The 19,956-nt window shown below is 44.3% G+C and overlaps 1 protein-coding gene across 5 annotated transcripts in view; it reads left to right on the top strand.

Moving 5' to 3' along the window:
* Positions 1 to 19,956, top strand: part of LOC144668087 (1-phosphatidylinositol 4,5-bisphosphate phosphodiesterase delta-3-like) — an 82,496-nt gene that overhangs the window by 4,792 nt on the left and 57,748 nt on the right. The window contains exon 2 of one of the 5 annotated variants that reach the window (XM_078529859.1): positions 5,930 to 6,027. The exons of 3 other annotated variants lie outside the window; for them this stretch is intronic. The gene's annotated coding sequence lies outside the window, so the exon portion shown is untranslated. Of the gene's footprint in view, positions 1 to 5,929; positions 6,028 to 10,241; positions 10,333 to 19,956 lie in introns of those variants that run through there. One more of the 5 variants, XM_078529860.1, reaches the window with a different exon arrangement.

Genomic DNA, 19,956 nt, shown 5'->3' with positions numbered 1-19,956 from the left:
CCGTGCTGACTCTGTCCGATTCTGCCACTGTTCTCCAAGTGCTCAGCTATTTAATCTTTTACAATGGACTCTAGAATTTTCCCCACTACCGACACCAGGCTGACTGGTCTATAATTCCCTGTTTCTCTCTACCTCCCTTTTAAATAGCGGGGTTACATTAACTACCCTCCAATCTGTAGGAACTGTTCCAGAGTCTATAGAATCTCGGAAGATGACCACCAATGCATCCATTATTTCTAGGGCCACTTCCTTAAGTACTCTGGGATGTAGATTATCAGGCCCTGGGGATTTATTGGCCTTCAATCCCATCAATTTCCCCAACACCATTTCCCTACTAATACTGATTTCTTTCAGTTCCTCCCTCTCACTAAACCCTGTGTTCCCCAACATTTCTGGTATGTTATTTGTGTCCTCCTTTGTGAAGACAGGACCAAAGAGGATATTAAGAGAAAGTAGGTGACCAAGAGTAATGTCAACCTCTTAAAGCCAGGTGAAGGTGATTTGAAAACCAGGAAATTGAAGACCTTGCTAAATATTGACTTTGCGTTTTTACTCTGTTGAATACTTACTCTCTTCACAGTACAGGGTGAGAATAAAGTACCAGAGATAGGAGGAAAATGAAAAATAAACCAAGGGGGGAAATTTACTCGATTAAATGCAAGTAAACAATGGTGATGGAGAAATTAGGGAGACGAAATGTTGGTGAATCTCTTGGAGACAGAGTAGGGATAATGGTCAATGTACTCAAATTGACAGGATCTAAACTGGCACTGCAGATTTTCATAATATTCATTAATGACTTCAATAAAAGATTAGAGGGCTGTTTATGCAAGTTTGCTGAAAACACCAAGTTAGGTGGTGGCATAGTAAATAGATGAGGACAGAAATTTGCAAAGTGACATTGACTTTCATTTACATAGCTCCTTTCGTGGCCTCACAACATTCAAAAACACCCTGCGGCCAAAGAAATGTTTTTGAAGTGTAGCCCCTGTTGTAATGTGGGCAAAAACTGGCAGCTGAAGTTCAATGTGGAAAAATGGGAAATTATCCATTTTGGACCTCAGACCAAAGTATTTTCTAAATGGTGAAAAGGAGGAACTGTGGAGGAGAGATTTAGTTTTCCATGTCTCAAGATCTACTAAAGTTAGTTTCAAAACAAATAGAATGTTGACCTTTATCTCAAAGGGGGTTAGAAACACAAAGGGATGGACACTCTGTTCCAGTTCGCCAAGCTCTGGTTAGATTCCATTTAGAACATTGCGTTCTGTTCTGGTTGCTGGTCCTCAGGAAGGAGATATTTATCTTAGAGAGGGTGCAGTACACATTTACCAGAGTGATATTGGGGTTAAAATAGTTACATTATGAGGATCGGTTACATAGACTAGGCTTGCGTTCTCTTGAGTATAGAAGATCAAAGACTGATCTAATTGAAGTGTTTTAAAATGATTAAAGGATTTGATAAAAAGAAACTATTTGCTCCTAGTCAAGAACAAAGGGGCATAACCTTAAAATTAGAACCAGGCCATTCAGGAGCGATGTCAGGAAGCACTTATTCACAGAAAGGGTTGTGGAAATCTGGAATTTCCTCCCTTAAAAGCTGTTGAGCCTGGAGTCAATTAAACATTTTCAAAGCTGGGATTGATAGGTTTTAGCCAGGCAAGAATGATAGATAGTTCAGCCATCATCTAACTAAATTGCAGAAAAGGCTAGAGGGGCTGATTGGCCACCTCCTCTTCCTATGAAAGGTCCTTTAAGATGCTAAAAGACATGCTATCGTCCTTTGACATCATTTCACAGAGCCAAAATGGCCCCCAGACAGAGGTCATAGATTAAATCCACACCTCAGTTTCAACATCTGAGGAATAAAGCAAGTTATTGCTTCCTGGATTAGTTTGGATTTAGGGCACTGTTGATGATGTTGCTGATGGAGTAATGGGACAGAAAACATGGAGATTTTGAGATTGGTTCCCAATGAAAGTTTCCTTGCTTATGATGTTATGAGGAGCCAAGTGGCTGGGGCCTAAATTGAAGGCACAGTTGGTGGAGTCTCTGCTCCAGGTCAGGGGTCGTATTGGAGTAGAACTCCAACATTCTAGCCCTGATTCTCCAACACTCATTCCCACCTGATGAGCCACGGCATGTGCTCACTCCTTTTGGCCTCCTGTGACTTTTTCTCTTTGGCATAATCAACGTTGAAAGTTTAAACTATTTGGAGGGTCAAGGCACTGTATGGTGATGAGCCCCCACTGCAGAAATTGAAGCAGATATTAAAGTGGCTGCAATCTAATATCCTGGCTTCCTCCAGGTCAGTTGCAACAGGGCGTACTATACTACAACAGGATGATCTGTACTACAGAAGGACATACCATTCTACAGCAGGACATACTATTCTACAACAAACAGGGTGCGCTATACTCCAACAGGACATACTATACTTCAATAGGGTGTACGATACTCTAATAGGGAGTACTACAGTCCAAGAGCATACTACACTCCAAAAGGACATACTAAATACAACAGGTCATACTAAACTGCAACAGGGTGTTTTATTTTATTCATTCATGGGATGTGGGCTTCGCTGGCTGGGCCAGCATTTATTGCCCATCCCTAGTTGCCCTTGAGAAGGTGGTGGTGAACTGCCTTCTTGAACCACTGGAGTCCATGTGGTGTAGCTACTCCCACAGTACTGTTAAGGAGGGAGTTCCAGGATTTTGACTCAGCAACAGTGAAGGAACGGCGATATATTTCCAAGTATTTATGGTGAGTGACTTGGAGGGGAATTTCCAGGTGATGGGTGTTCCCATCTATCTGCTGCCCTTGTCCTTCTAGATGATAGTGATCGTGGGTTTGGAAGGTGCTGTGTAAGGGGCCTTGGTGAATTCCTGCAGTGCATCTTGTAGATGGTACTCACTGCTGCTACTGTGCGTTGGTGGTGGAGGGAGCGAATGTTTGTGGATGTGGTGCCAATCAAGCGGGCTGCTTTGTCCTGGATGGTGTTGAGCTTCTTGAGTGTTGTTGGAGCTGCACTCATCCAGGGAAGTGGGGAGTATTCAATCACACTCCTGACTTGTGCCTTGTAGATGGTGGACAAGCTTTGGGGAGTCAGGATGTGAGTTGCTCGTCACAGGATTCCCAGCCTCTGACCTGCTCTTGTAGCCACAGTATTTATATGGCTAGTCCAGTTCAGTTTCTGGTCAATGGTAACCCCCCAGGATGTTGATAGTGGGGGATCCAGTGATCGTAATGCCATTGAATGTCATGCGTGATGGTTAGATTATCTCTTGTTGGAGATGGTCATTGCCTGGCATGAATGCTACTTGCCACTTGTCAGTCCAAGCCTGGATATTGTCCAGATTTTGCTGCATTTGGACATGAACTGCTTCAGTACCTGAGGAGTCACAAATGGTGCTGAACATTGCGTAATTATCAGTGAACATCCTCGCGCCTGATCTTATGATGGAAGGAAGGTCATTGGTGAAGCAGCTAAAGATGGTTGGGCCGAGGACCCTACCCTGGCATGCACTCCTGCACTCATCATTGAACCAGGGTTGATCCTCTGGCTTGATGGTAAATGGTAGAGTGGGGGATATGCCAGGCCATGAGGTTACAGATTGTGGTTGAGTACAATTCTGCTGTTGCTGATGGCCCACAGCGCCTCATGGATGCCCAGTCTTGAGCTGCTAGATCTGTTTGAAAACTTTCCCATTTAACACAGTGGTAGTGCCACACAACACGATGGAGGGTATCCTCAATGTGAAGGTGGGACTTCAACTGTGCGGTGGTCACTCCTACCGATACTGTCATGGACAGATGCATCTGCAGCAGGCAGTGATGCCCTGGAGCTGAGATGACTGACCCCTAACAACCACAACCATCTTCCTTTGTGCTAGGTATGACTCCAACCAGTGAAGAGTTTTCTCCTGACTCCCATTGACTCCAGTTTTGCCAGGGCTCCTTGATGCCACACTCGGTCAAGTGCTGCCTTGTTGTCAAGGGCAGTCACTCTCACTTCACATTGGGAGTTCAGCTCTTCCATGTTTGAACCAAGGCTGCAATGAGGTCAGAGCTGAGCGGCCCTGGCAGAACCCAAACTTGGCAGCAGTGAGTAGGTTATTGCTAAGCAAGTGCTGCTTGATAGCACTGTCAATGACCTTTTCTGTTACTTTCCTGATGCTCGAGAGTAGACGGATGGGGCTGTAACTGGCCGGGTTGGATTTGTCCTGCTTTTTGTGTACAGGACGTACCTGGGCAATTTTACACGTAGCCGGGTAGATGCCAGTGTTGTAGCTGTACTGGAACAGCTTGGCTAGGGGCGCGGCAAGTTCTGGAGCACAAGTCTTCAGTACTATTGGTGGAATATTGTCAGGGCCCATAGTCTTTGCAGTATCCAGTGCCTTCAGCAGTTTCTTGATATCACTTGGAGTGAATTGAATTGGTATCTGTGAGACTGGGGACCTCTGGAGGAGGCCGAGATGGGGCATCCACTCAGCACTTCTGGCTGAAGATTGTACAGAATGCTTCAGCCTTATCTTTTGTACTGATATGTTGGGCTCCTCCATCATTGAAGATGGGGATATTTGTGGAGCCTCCTCCTCCAGTGAGTTGTTTAATTGTCCACCACCATTCACGACTGGATGTGGCAGGACTGCAGAGCCTAGAGCTGATCCGTTGGTTGTGGAATCATTTACCTCTGTCTATCACTTACTGCTTATGCTGTTTGGAATGCAAGGAGTCCTGTATTGTAGCTTCACCAGGTTGACACCTCATTTTTAGGTATGCCTGGTGCTGCTCCTGGCATGTCCTCCTGCACTCTTTATTGAACCAGGGTTGATCCCCTGGCTTGATGGTAATGGTAGAGTGGGGGATATGCCAGGACATGAAGTTACAGATTGTGTTCGAGTACAATTCTGCTGCTGATGGCCCACAGTGCCTCATGAATCTTGAGTTGCTAGATCTGTTCAAAATCTATCCCATTTAGCAGGGCGGTAGTGCCACACAACATGATGGAGGGTCTCCTCAGTGTGAAGGTGGGACTTCGTCTCCACAACAACTGTGCGGTGGTCACTCCTACTGATGCTGTCATGGACAGATGCATCAGCAGCAGGCAGGTTGGTGAGGATGAGGTCAAATATTTTTTTCCCGCTTGCTGGTTCCCTTATCACCTGCTGCAGACCCAGTCTAGCAGGTTTGTCCTTTAGGACTCGGCCAGCTTGGTCAGTAGTGGTGCTACCGAGCCACTCTTGGTGATGGACATTGAAGTCCTCCACCCAGAGAATATTGCAACAGGGCGTATGATAACTACGACAGGGCATACGATAACTACGACAGGGCGTACGATAACTACGACAGGGCGTACGATAACTATGACAGGGCGTACGATACCACAACAGGATATACTATACCACAACAGGATGTACATCACTACAACAGGGCGTATTATACTACAACAGAGCCTAATATAATACAACAGGGCATACTGTACTCCAACCGGCCGTACCAAACTCTAACAGGGCGCACTGTACTCATACTGTACTCCAACAGGCCGTACAAAACTCTAACAGGGTGCACTGTACTCTAACAGGGCGCACTATACTACAACAGGGCGTAATATACCACAACAACATGTACTATACTAGAACATGATGTACTATACTATAATGGGCGTACTATACTACAACAGGGTGTGCTATGTTACAACAGGACCTACTATATTACAACAGGACATAATATATTTGTTGGATCCTGTACCCTGCTGTGTTAGGAGTTAAGGATCCAGGTTGCATGCTTGTTTCGAAATGACCGAGTTGCTACAGAGACAGAGAAGATCAGTAGATCATTCTTAGAAGAAGCACATTCTGTTTATTTACTAAAGGAGCTCAGCGGCTACACTTGTGTGCTTACAAATTAAAACTCTGTCTTTTCACTTCAGACTCTAACTCAAGACTACTGACTACAGAGGTAGCCCACGCTACTCTGCTATTGGATATCAAGATCATGTGATCTTCCATTACAACTTTCGTCTTAAAGGTATATTGCACATCAGATTACTACATCCCTCCCCCTTTACTAAAATACATTTTACAATTTTTCTCAAAATATCAAATTTTTCACATAATTAATTTACAAAGGCAGTCTTATTGGTTTTCCTTATGCATGTAGAACGTCTCAGCTCTACTGCTTCTGATGGTTTATCTGGAACCTCCTTCATTGGAATCGTCTGAGCAGCAGGCTCTTCATTAGGTGCCTGCAAATCTGTTTCCTTGATTCTTACAGGTACAGTCGGCCCTTCAGACACATCTGTACTTAGTTGAGTTCTTTCAACAGGAAACATTGGCTCAGTCACAAACACTGGTGGAATCATTTCTGGGTATTTTGTTTCTTCTCTTATATGATCCACATGTCTCCATATGGCTCAATGTTCCACTTTCATGTGGTAGGGAAGAGGTCCCATTACTGCACTTATTTCACCAAACAACCTTGTTGGCTCTTCTCTAAAACTCTTCACATATACCTTCTCTCCTACATTAAATGTCCTGCCATGACTGTGCCAGTCGTGTCCAGTTTTCTGACTTCCCTGACTTCTTTCCACCTTCCCCCTCCAAGTGTGACATAATTAGGCTCAATCTCGATCGGAGATGGCACTTCATCAACAATTCCGCAGGTGTGACACCTGTTGTCGTATGAGGGGTGGTCCTATAATGGAAAAGAAACCGTGTGTCATAATAGAATCTCCAGACAATTTCTTCATACCAGACTTGAATGTCTGAACCACTTTCTTGGCAGTCTGTTTGAAGAAGGATGGTACGGTGAAGTTTTTACATGAGTAAAACCGTTGAGGCTGATAAATCGGTGAAATTCAGCACTTGTAAATACAGCTCCATTATCTGATACAACCACTTCAGGCAGTCTGTTGGTTGTGAAACATTGATGTAGCTTGTCAATTGTAGCAGAAGATGTCGGTGACTTCACTTCATAAATGTCTATCCATTTTGTGCAGCGACGATAAGTAGAAATATTTTTCCCATAAAAGGTCCCACATAGTCGATGTTTACTCACACCCACAGCCTATTGGGCCACTCCCAGGGGTGTAACAGAGGTGTTGCAGATAATTTTTGTACTTGCTGATACTTCATACAACTTCTCACTAAGTTCCCTATTTCTCCATCCATCCCAGGCCACCATAGATAGCTGTGTGCCATTGCCTTCATTTTGGAAATTCCGGGATGTGCACTGTGAAGTTCAGATAACGATGACTTTCACCCTTTTGGAGGAACAATCGTGCCCCCCACAATAAGATACCTTCCGGGCTGATTATTTCATATCCTCTCTGAAGATATGGCTTCATTTCAGCTGATTCCTGTTCTTGTGACCAACTGTGAAGAACTTGTTCTTGTACTTTGGATAAGACTAGGTCTCGACTTGTCCAATCTCTAATGTGTCTAGCACATATCGGTGATGAATCCAGGAAGTTCAATAATAAAATGAATTCTTGAGGAATTGGAACATCCTCATCTTTTACTTGCATGGACAAATGACTGAGTGCATCTGCGTTTGGAATTTGACTTCCGGGTCTATGAATGAAAGTATATTCATACGCTGCCAAGATCAATGCCCATCTTTGTACTCTTGCTGAGGCTATAGATGGTATAACCTTGTCTTCGCTGAATAACCCCAGCAAGAGCTTGTGGTCTGAAACGATAGTAAAATGATGACTGTGAACACACTGGGGAAATTTCTCAACACCAAAGATGATTGACAGGCCTTTTTCTAACTGTGAGTATCCGTTTTCCGCTGTATTGAGCGTTTTTGATTCTTATCCAATAGGTCGTTCTGATCCATCATCCATTCGATGAGAGAGCACTGCTCCTGCTCCATAGGGAGATGTGTCACATGTCAACACCAAATCTTTCTTTGGGTCAAAATGCACTGGTAGGGTAGATCACTGCAACAACTGTTTCACTCTTGTAGAAGCTTCTTCCTGTGGTGTTTGCCAAGACATCGCTGGTTTTTCTTGTGTAAGTAATACAGGAGTGCCAGTTCTGTCGACAAATTAGGTAAGAAACGTCCACAGTAATTGATCATCCCCAAGAATGATTTGAGTTTGGATATATTCTTTGGTGCTGGTGCCTCTCTAATGGCTTTCACTTTTTCTTCAACTGGATATAGACCTTGTGAGTCTACCTTGTGACCTAGGTAGGTTACCTCTTTCGCTAGGAATGTGCACTTTTCTTTTTTCAACCTCACTCCAACCTGCAAAAAACATTTTTAATCTTCTTCCAAGTTTACCAACCGTTCCTTTTCAATGAGGTCTGTCACCAGATCGTCAGCTAAACAAACTATAACCTGGGGCAGTCCCTGTAGTAAACTTTCCATGGTTCTTTGGAGTATGGCACAAGCTGAAGATATGCTAAAAGATAAACAGATGTATTGGTACAACCCTTTGTGTGTATTAATGGTGACAAACTTCCGGGAGGCCTTCTTTAATTCCAATTGTTGATAAGCATGACTCATATCAAGCTTCGTGTAGGCAGGTCCACCTGCCAGTGTAGCGTACAAAGTCTTCAATTTTTGCTATGGGGTGTCTGTCCAACTTAGCCACTTTATTGACTGTTAATTTGTAGACCCCACAAATTCAAACACTTCGGTGAGGTTTGAGAACAGGTACAACTGGTGCTGTCCACTCTGAAAACCGCTCTGGTTGTATCACTCCCAGTTTTTCTAACCTGTCCAGTTCGGCACATACCTTTTCCCACAGTGCATAAGGTATTGGTCTTGCCTTCATGAATCTGGGTGTTGCCTCTGGATCCACAGGAATTTTTGCTTGTAGCCCCTCAATCTTTCCAAGTTCATCCTTGAAGTCTGAGGCATGTTTCTGTAGAAGCTCTGATAGCCCGTTAGTTCTCAGTTGGAAGATTTCAGCCCATTCCAATTTAATTTCTTTCAGCCAGTTTCGTCCAAGAAGGCTAGGTCCCTCGCCTACTACCACCATCAGGGGTAATTTCACTGTTTGATTTCCGTAGTGTACTGTGACTTTACTTATGCCCTTGACTTATATGTCTTGTCCCGTGTAAGTTTTCAATTCGGCATCTGTTTCTTCCAAATTTAGTTTATGTTCCCCATGATTCAGGTATTTAAAATCATGCTCACCTACCACCGTAGTGGCTGTTCCAATATCCACCTCCATTCTGATCGGCCTCTCACTCACTCTCATGGTTACATGGATAGGTTCTGTTCTTCCTACCTTTAAATTATACAACAAATAAACATCTGAATCTACTACTTCAGGTTTTTCAACGCTGTGGACCTCATTGGGGTTTTGCTTTTGTTTGAAAATCTGCCTGATTCTATCTTTACAATGTCCCATGAGGTGTCCATTCCAATGACAAAAAAACACATTTGTTTTTTTAAACTGTGGTTCATTACAAGGTTGTCTGCTTCCATCTCTGTTACCATGAGGTCATGTTTTCGATACTAAGTTATCACTTTTTATTTGTCTGCTACCGGTGGCTGTTTCCCACTTCTGAGCAAAGCCTTGTATTTTCAAATTCTTTTTGGTTGAGGCTCCCCACCCAATGTGGAGGACAGTGCCATTTTTCACTCTTTGTATGTCTTTCGAGTCCCGCACTGCACCTTCCATTTGCCAGAGCGATTTCCAATGCTTCGGAAAATTCAAATTTTTTTTGGTGAAAATTCAAATTAGTTTCAGACAATAATCTCTTCTGAATGGCATCTTCACTTCTACTGCACACCAAACAATCTCTAAGCATATCATTGATAGATGTACCAAACTCCCACTATCCTGTTCATTGCTTCAGACTTGCCACATAACAAGCAGATGTCTCCCCCTGGCTCTATTTCTGGAGTTAAATTTGAACCATTGCATCATCACCAAGGGCTTTGGCTGGTAATGATTCTTTACAAGCCTCATTAAGTCATCAAATTTCAAATCTGGGGAACTGGGCGTCAACAACATTTGAATTAACCCATTTGCCTTACTCCCACACGAGGATAAGAGGATCACCCACTTCTTCTCCCCCGCTACATCATGGGATCAATCGTCTGAGGCTGGATCTAAAGATTCAACTCTTCCAAATTATGGCATGCTTCAAGGGGATTGCTTCAACAATCGGGACGGGAATTTTTCTTTACTTACAATTACCGTGCTATTGGATACCAAGATTATGTAATCTTCCATTACAACATTTGCCTTCAAAGTATATTACACATCAGATTACTACAATGCTGCACTACAACAGGAGGTTCTATATTACAACAGAAGGAACATATCACATACTATACTACAGCAGGATGCACTACATATACTCCAACAGGGTATGCTATACTACAACAGGATGTACCTTATGCTCATCTGGGGCAAAAGGTACCATTAATTGAGCAGGTGGAACAAATTTGTAGTCCAGGTGCTGGGACCCATAGATCCACTGACTGCAGTGGCTCTCTAGGTTGTTGTAAGGCAAGAAGAAGCACAGGTTATGTAGGGCCTATGAGTTACATTGCTGCATAGGCTTGCAAACTGTATAGGGCCATAAGTTGTGTTAGGGTCAAAGGGCTTGACAACTGTATTGGACCCATTGACCTCAGAAGTTTTGTAAAGTCTGCAAGCTGTATTAGACATTGCAGACTATATTATGTGGGAGTTTAATTGCAAGAATATCAGAATAAAGGAATTTCCTGCACTTTATTGAAAGTAGTTCCACCATAAATGGATATTGCTGCCTCTGGACATTGCTGTGATTACAAGTGAGGCTGAGTGTTTACACAGCACATTGTGAAATGGGGGCCAGGTTCTTTATATTGTTATAGGGTTGATGACCCAGACAATTTAAGGGCAGGTCACAAAATACATTTAGAAAGAGTACTAGTCACTTCATTTTAAGTTTGGGAATAGCTCCTCCAATAGTTTGGGATTAAAAGCGCTGATTAAGACAGAATGGAACTATGTTTGAATTTGGGCCAGTGTTGAACTGACTGATCTAACTGATAACAGTGGAAGTGGTTTAGTTGGCTTCAGTATCTTGAGCTAGAGAAGAGAGTCCTATCAATAGCTTATATTGGAATGTATGTGCATTATGAAGATTGAGAGGTTGTGGATAGTTTTGGGCCTGACTGAAATGTTTCACACGACCAAAAGTCACTTTCAAACTCACCATGAACATCAGCCACAGGACAGGAAAGTAACTTTCATGAGTTGATGTTCCTTGAGGGCAGTTTTGAAATTTTAAAATTAAGATCAATTGATTTTTGTTAGGCAGGGGCATTAAGGGTTATTGAACCAAGTTGCATAGATGAATTTAAGACACAGATCAGCAATGATGTAATTGAGTGGTGGATCAGGCACAAGGGGCTGAATGGCCCCCTTGGTTGCTCCTAGAGGAGATTTAACAAAATTTACCAGCACCTTAGAGAAGTAAAGAGAGAACAAGAACTAATTCTGGAAATATTTTGCTGCAGGTTCTATCCTATCTAAATGAGCTGTGTCTGTATTGAAGATGTTATCTGTCTCATTCAGCCTTGCCTAATAATTGCTTCTGCTCCGTATAGCTACAGTAAGAGGAGAGTGTGAGAGGAGGACCCTGGGACAGATAGCCAGCAGCACCTAGAGGAGAGTGCGAGAGGAGGACCTAGAGCAGGAGTTTACCTGTTGAGGGAGTGGAGTGACTGTATAAAGAGCAGGAGCGGAGTTTACCTGTGAGAGAGCGGAGTGACTGTATAAAGAGCAGAGCGGAGTTTACCTGTGAGAGAGCGGAGTGACTGTATAAAGAGCAGAGCGTAGTTTACCTGTGAGAGAGCGGAGTGACTGTATAAAGAGCAGAGCGGAGTTTACCTGTGAGAGAGCGGAGTGACTGTATAAGGAGCAGAGCGAAGTTTACCTGTGATGGAGTCGGTTCTCACCCAGACACTTAGCAATTGGTAGGTAGTGGGTAAGTTGGTTTTTTCCACTTTAAAGCCACATTACAGAAGGTAAGAGTCTCAGCATTTGTTTTTTTTTAAACTAGATAGTTTTATACTTGGCTTAAATTTAAGGAAATAGTCTTTTAATTAAAAACAAACAACAAGTATGGCGAGGGAGCTCAGTCCCGTGTGTTGTACGGCTTGCAGGATGTGGGAATTCTTGGACACTCCTTGTATTCTGGATGACCACATGTGCAGGAAGTGCCACTGGCTTGACCAGCTCGAGCAACAGATTTCGGAGCTTGAGCATCAGCTGGAGACACAGCGGTGCATCCACGAGGCTGGGGGTTACGTGGATAGCACGTTTTTAGATATTGAGTCACTCCGCAGCTTAAGGAAGTGCAGTCAGGGAGGAAATGGGTGACCACCAGTCAGAAGAAGGGAGGCAGGCAGGTGGTCAGGAAAGCCCCAGAGTGCATCTCAATCAAGAACTGTTTTTTTGTGTTGGAAAATGGTGATGGTGAAGGTTCTTCTGGAGTGTGCAGTCAGAGCCAAGTTCAGGCACTATGAGTGGCTCAGCTGCACAAGGTGGGAGAAGTAAGAGTACAAGAGCAATAATGGTAGGTAGGAGGCTCAATAGTGCAGACAGGCTTCTGCGGCTGTGGGTGTGACTCCAGGATGGTGTGTTGCCTCCCTGGTGTCAGGGTCAAGGATGTCACCGAATGGCTGCGGGGCATTCTAAAGGGGGAGGGCAAACAGTCGGAGGTTGTGGTTCACATTGGTACCAATGACATAGGTAGAAGGAGGGGTGAGGTCCTGCAAGAAGAATTTAGGGAGCTAGGTGGCAGATTAAAAAGAAGGACCTCAAAGGTTGTAATTTCTGGATTATTCCCTGTGCCATGTGCTAGTGACCAAAGGAATAGGAGGATAGAGAGGATGAATGTGTGGCTGAAGAGATGGTGCAGGAGGGAGGGCTTTAGTTTCCTGGATGACTGGGTCTGTTTCTGGTGAAAGTGGGGCCTGTACAAGTCAGATGGGTTGCACCTGAACCAGAACTGGACCAACATCCTTGCAGGGAGGTTTGCTAGTGCTGTTGGGGTGGGGGGCGGGGTGGGGTGGGGTGGGGGGAGGGTGGGTTTAAAACAATTTGTCAGGAAGATGGAATACAGAGTGGAGGTACAGTAGGGGGTAATGCACAGCCAAATATCGAAGAGAAAGTAAGTCAGTCTGGAAGGCAGAGCAAATATAGACCAGTTAAGGCACAAGGGAATAATGTAAGGCTGGATTGCATCTATTTTAACACAAGGAGCCTTACAAGTGAGGCAGATGAATTGAGGGCATGATATTATTATCATATGATATTGTTGCTACACTGAGACATGGTTGAGGGAAGGGCAGGACTGGCAGCTCAATGTTCTCGGGTATAGAATCTTCAAGCATGACAGGGGTGGGTGTGGTGCGGGTGTAAAAGAGGAAGTGGCATTGCACTATTGATCAAGGAGTCAATTACTGCAGTAAGGAGGGATGGTATCTTAGAAGGTTCCTCAAATGAGGCCATATGGGTTGAACTTAAAAACAAAAAGGGGGCAATCACTTTGCTGGGAATGAACTATAGGCCTCCAAACAGTCAAGGGGAGATAGGGGAGCAGATATGTCAGCAAATCTCAGAAGTGTAAGAATGATTAGGTAATAATAGTAGGGGATTTCAGCTTCCCCAATATTAATTGGGATAGTCTTAGTTTGAAAGGCTTAGAGGGGGCAGAATTCTTAAAGTGCATCCAGGAGAGCTTTTTGAGCATGTAGAAAGTCTTATAAGAGAAGGGGCGTTACTAGACCTAATCTTAGGGAATGAAGCCAGGCAAGTGGTAGAAGTATCAGTGGGGAAGCATTTCAGGGATAGTGACTGTAACTCTAAGATTTAAGGTAGTTATGTAAAAAGACAAAGATGGACTGGAAATAAAGGTCCTGAATTGGGGAAGGCCAATTTCAATATGATAAGACAGGATCTGGCCAAATTGGACTGGGAGCAGCTACTTGTCGGTAAATCTACATCAGAATAGTGGGAGTCATTCAAAAAGGAAATAGTGAGAGTTCAGGGCTAACATGTTCCCATAAAGGTGAAGGGTAGGACCAACAAGTCCAGGCAACCCTGGATGTTGAGGGATATAGAGGATTGGATAAGGAAAAGGAGGCTTATGGCAGATACAAAGGGCTAAAAACAGCGGAAGCCCTAGAGGAGTGTAGAAAGTATAGGGGGGGTACTTAAAAAAAGTAATTAGGAGAGTGAAGAGAGAGCTTGAAAAAACTCCTGGCAAGTAAGATAAAGGAAAATCCCAATGCATTTTATAAATATATTATAAGCAAGAGGATAACCAGGGAAAGAGTAGAGCCTGTTAGGGACCAAAGGGGCAATCTGAGAGAGGAGCCAGTAGATGTAGGTGAGGTTTTAAATGAGTACTTTTCGTCTGTGTTCACTATGGAGAAAGACGATATGGGTGCAGAAATCAGGGAGGGGAACTGTGATATACTTGAACAAATTAGCATTGAAAGGGAGGAGATATTAGTGGTTTTAGCAGGCTTAAAAGTAGATAAATCTCCAGGCCCAGGTGAGATGTATCCCAGGCTGCTATGTGAGGCAAGGGAAGAGATTGCAGGGGCTCTGACACTAATTTTCAAATTCTCTCTAGCCACAGGAGAGGTGCCAGAGGACTGGAGGACAGCAAATGTGGTACCATTATTCAAGAAGGGTAGTAGGGATAAACCAGGTAATTACAGGCCAGTGAGTCTAACAGTAGGGAAGCTATTGGAAAAAATTGAGGGACAGGATTAATCTCCACTTGGAGAGGCAGGGGTTTATCAGGGATGGTCAGCATGGTTTTGTCAGGGGGAGATCATGTCTAACAAATTTGATTGAATTTTTCGAGGAGGTGACTAGTTGTGTAGATGAGGGTAGTGCAGTTGATGTAGTCTACATAGACTTCACTAAGGTTTTTGACAAGGTCTCACATTGGAGAATGGTCAAGAAGGTAAGAGCCCATGGGATCCAGGACAATTTGGCAAATTGGATCCAAAACTAAGGCAGATGAATCGAGAATATTGATTAACACAAGGGAATATGATATATTGTTGCAGGAGGAAGAAGGTGAGGGTCAAGGGTTGTTTTTGCATTTGGAAGCCTGTGACCAGTGGTGTACCGCAGGGATTAGTGCTGGGACCCTTGCTGTTTGTAGTGTACATTAATGATTTAGACGTGAATATAGGAGGCATGATCAGTAAGTTCACAGATGACACGAAAATTGGTGGTGTCGTAAATAGTAGCAGTGACAAATGGAATTTAATCCTGAGAAGTGTGAGGTGATGCATTTTGGGAGGACTAACACAGCAAGGGAATATACAGTGGATGGTAGGACCCTAGAAAGTACAGAGGATCAGAGGGACCTTGGTGTACATGTCCATAAATCCCCGAAGGCAGCAGCACAGGTCGATACGGTCGAGAAGGCATATGGGATACTTGCCTTTATTAGTTGAGGCATAGAATATAAGAGCAGGGGGGTTATGTTGGAGCTGTATAAAATGCTAGCTAGGCTACAGCTGGAGTACTGTGTGCATTTCAGGTCACCACACTATAGGAAGAATGTGATTGCACTGGAGAGGATGCAGAGGAGATTCACCAGGATGGTGCCTGGGCTGGAGCGTTTCAGCTATGAAGAGAGACTCGATAAGCTAGGGTTGTTTTCCTTAGAGCAGAGAAGGCTGAGGGGGGACCTGATGGAGGTATACAAAATTGAGGGGCATAGATAGGGTAGATAAGAAGAAACTTTTCCCCTAAGCGGAGGTGTCAATAACCAGGGAGCATAGATTTAAGGTAAGGGGCAGGAGGTTTAGAGGGGATTTGAGGAAAATTTTTCACCCAGAGGGTGGTTGGAATCTGGAACTCACTGCCTGAGGGGGTGGTAGAGGCAGGAACCCTCACAACATTTAAGAAGTATTTAGATGAGCACTTGAAATGCCATAGCATACAGGGCTATGGGCCAAGTGCTGGAAAATGGGATTAGAATAGATAGGTGCTTGATGGCCGGCATGGACACGATGGGCCGAAGGGCCTGTTTCTGTGCTGTATAATTCTATGACTCTATTAGTAAGTCTCTTCAAAACATGGAGCTTGATTAAATCGTTGCTGCCAAATTAGATAACATGAGAAGGTCATTGTTGGAGCAAGTTTGAGTTTACAATGACCACTTGATGGAATATTGTCTCCGTGAGTGAAAGAGAGTTAGGTAGTTTACACTTCAGGCACCTGGGGCAACAGAAGAGAGGGGTTATCCTGATTGCACTCTCCTAGTGCCAGCCTTAACTGTGGAACTACACACTGGGAAATCATGTGCCTGAATTCCTGGAACTCTGTCCATGGATGAGAGTCCACACCTGGAGCATTCAGTCAGATACTGGAACTTCAGAAGAATTTCTTGGGTGTCAGTACAGAGACAGGGTGGTTTTCCTGACAGCAGTTTGCTTGTAGCTTCTGTTATTTCTGAAACATTTTTTTCCAATTATGATACATTCTCTTTGTTCTCTTTTTTTCTTCATTTCCCAGGTCTATGCTCAGTGTACAGGCTGGGTTCATTGGACTCTCCTGCTCACCACAACATTTCTATAGCTATTGACTTGTTCAGCTGCACCATTACCTCCACCTTTAGATGTCCCCAATAAAATCATTAGTCCCTCTCTCTCTCACCTTGGCTGTTACCCATTGTACGGTCTCATTTTCACTCCCTTAAATCCAATGGACGCAGACTCAAAGGGGTATGCTGGACAAGTGATGTAGCTATTCACCACCAGATCTGGCTGGACCACATAAAGCACTATAGGGACCTGCTCTCATCTGCTAAAACTGCTCCCTATTCCAGGATTTTCCTGGAATGCAAAGATAACCCTGGCTTTTCCTATTTCCTCTTCAGAAGATCATCTTAACCCCTCTTCCCTTCCTCCTCCCTCTCCCCTTCAACAAGAAATGGGCTTCTTTGGCATTAAGAATAAAACAATCCTTTCAGCTGCCCCTGTCTCAGTTCAACTGCTGCTGAGACCCTCATTCAGGCCTTTGTTATCTCTAGACTCAACTATTCCAATGCACCCTTGGCTGGTCTCCCATATCCTATCCTCTGTAAACTAAAGCTTATCGCAAACTCTGCTGACCACATGTCTTAACTCATACCAAGTCCCATTTACCTATCACTCCTGTGTTCACTGACCTACATTGGCTCCTGGTTAAGCAACATTTTAATTTTAAAATTCTCACCATTTTTTTCAAATCCCTCCATTACTTCACCCCTCCCTATCTTTGTAATCTGCTCCAGCAGCACAACCCTCCAAGATTCTAATCCTGGCCTCTTGAACCTTCTTCATTTTAATCATTCCATCGTTTGGTGGCCATGCCTTCAGTTGCCTTGGCCCCAAGCTCTGAAATTCCTTCCCTACATCCCTCCATGTCTCTTTTTTGCTTTCATCCTTTCAGGCACTCCTTAAAACCTTGACCAAGCATTTGTCATCTGATCTAACATCTCCTGTTTTAAAATTTTTAAAAATTCATTCATGGGATGTGGGCTTCGCTGGCTGGGCCAGCATTTATTGCCCATCCCTAATTGCCCTTGAGTAGGTAGTAGTGTGCTGCCTTCTTGATCACTGCAGTCCATGTGGTGTAGGTACACCCACAGTGCTGTTAGGAAGGGAGTTCCAGGACTTTGACCCAGTAACACTGAAGGAATGGTGATATATTTCCAAATCAGGATGGCAAATGGCTTGGAGGGGAACTTCCAGGTAGTGGTGTTCCCATCTATCTGCTGCCTTTGTCCTTCCAGATGGTAGTTGTCGTGGGTTTAGAAGATGCTGCCTAAGGAGCCTTGGTGAATTCCTGCAGTGCATCTTGTAGATGGTGCTGTGCATCAGTGGTGGAGGGAGTGAATGTTTGTGGGTGGGCTGCCAATCAAGTGGCTGCTTTGTCCTGGATGGTGTTGAGCTTCTTGGGTGTTCTTGGAGTTGCACTCATCCAGGCAAGTGGGTGTCGTATTTTTGATTATAATGCTCCTATGTTGGGATGTTTTATTACACTATAAGTGTTGCATAAATGTAGGTTCTTATTGCAGAGGTTTGGCTCAAAGGTCAACTACAAAGTGAAATAATATGGTTGCTGCAAGTCTGAAATCAAAAGTCAAACTGCTGATCTGGTCTGGCAGTCTTGGTGGAGAGGGAAACAGGTTTAATGTTTAATGTTGATGATCTTTCAAAGGCTGGGAACAGGAAGGAGAGGCTGTGAAAGCTACCTCTGACCTACCCTGGGGTGCTGAATGTTTGTACCCCAGTGCTGAGTCCTGCCGTACACAACCCTGTCATACACATCACACTGCAAACAACTGGCACCTGAATATGTGCCAGGTGTGTCTCTCTGGGCACTGTGGAATGTTTTGTCTCAAAGCACTCAGCCATTTACTCACAGGGTTCTCTCAGTTTATTCAGCAAAAGAATCTGCGATGATGGTATGAGTTAAGACATGTGGGCAGAGTTTGCCATGAGCTTTAGTTTAGAGGGTAGAATGTGGGAGACCAGCCAGGGGTGCATTGGAATAGTTAAGTCTAGAGATAACAAAGGCCTGATAATTTAGCAACAGTGGAGGAGTCGAGAGAGGCGGTGAGGTTGAGCTGGGTGTTGTCAGTGTACATGTGAAAACTAACACTGTGCTTTCAGATGATGCTGTCAAGAGGCAGCACGTAGATGAGAAATAGGAGGTCGCTGAGGATAGATTTGTGTGGGACACAGGAAGCAATGCTGCAGCAGCAGGGAGAGGAGTCTTTGGAAGTGATTCTCTGGCTATGATTGGATAGATAAGAATGGAACTCTATGGGAGCATTAAATAGCCAAAGGCACTCAGGGAACGTGCAAAGGTAATTAGCTCAGTTTTCTTTGCATTATTGGGATAAAGCTGTTATGCAATGATATTTTTGTGGACCGTTTTTTTCAGAGTTTCAGGGCACTGCGATATTCTGTAACAGAGATAGAAGGAGCGTGAATTGTGGAACATGGTGATGTAGGGATGTTTCCAGAGGAACTGGAGTCTGACAAGCCAGTCATAGACAGCCCGTCCAGAGAAATAGTGTCCCAGATGCCTCCTCCTCCTGAGGCCCTCGCTGAAGGCTGGTGACAAAGGTCGTACCCTCAAGTGCTGGATTGTATAGGACACAGCAGACCACCATGAAGTTGGTTCACACTCTGCCAAGTATGATAGGGCTCCCCCACCCCCCCCAGAGTGACCCGATCCAGACAGCAGATCAGTTATCTGAGAAAACCAATGGTTTGCTCCACATCACATCTGGTGGCAGCATGGCTCTCATCGGGGAGGCGATGGCGTAGTGGTATTGTCATTGGAGTAGTAATCCAGAGACCCAGGGTAATGCTCTGGGGACCCGGGTTTAAATCCCACCACAACAGATGGTGGAATTTCAATTCAATAAAAATCTGGAATTAAAAGTCTAATGATGACCATGAAACCATTGTCGATTGTCGTAAAAAAAAACAGCCACCTAGTTCACTAAGGAAATCTGCCGTCCTTACCTGGTCTGGCCTACATGTGACTCCAGACCCTCAGAAATGTGGTTGACTCTTAAATGCCCTCAAGCCACTCAGTTGTATCAAACCCCTGCAAAATCACAAAGAATGAAACTGGACGGACCACCCAGCATCGACTGGAAACAACAATGGCAAATTCAGCCCTGTCGACCCTGCAAAGTCCTCCTCACTAATATCTGGGGTCTAGTGCCAAAATTGGGAGAGCTGTCTCACAGACTAGTTAAGCAACAGCCTGACATAGTCATCCTCACAGAATCATATCTTACAGATAATGTCCCAGACACCACCATCACCATCCCTGGGTATGTCCTGTCCCACCAGCAGGACAGACCTAGCAGAGGTGGAGGCACAGTGGTATGCAGTCTGGAGGGAGTTGCCCTGGGAGTCCTTAACATTGACTTTGGTCCCCATGAAGTATCATGGCAT

Source organism: Cetorhinus maximus, chromosome 25 (assembly GCF_964194155.1).
Source record: "Cetorhinus maximus chromosome 25, sCetMax3.hap1.1, whole genome shotgun sequence".
Taxonomy (NCBI): Eukaryota; Metazoa; Chordata; class Chondrichthyes; order Lamniformes; family Cetorhinidae; genus Cetorhinus; species Cetorhinus maximus.
Note: the sequence above shows the minus strand (reverse complement) of the source record. Positions and strands in the feature narration are given on the sequence as shown.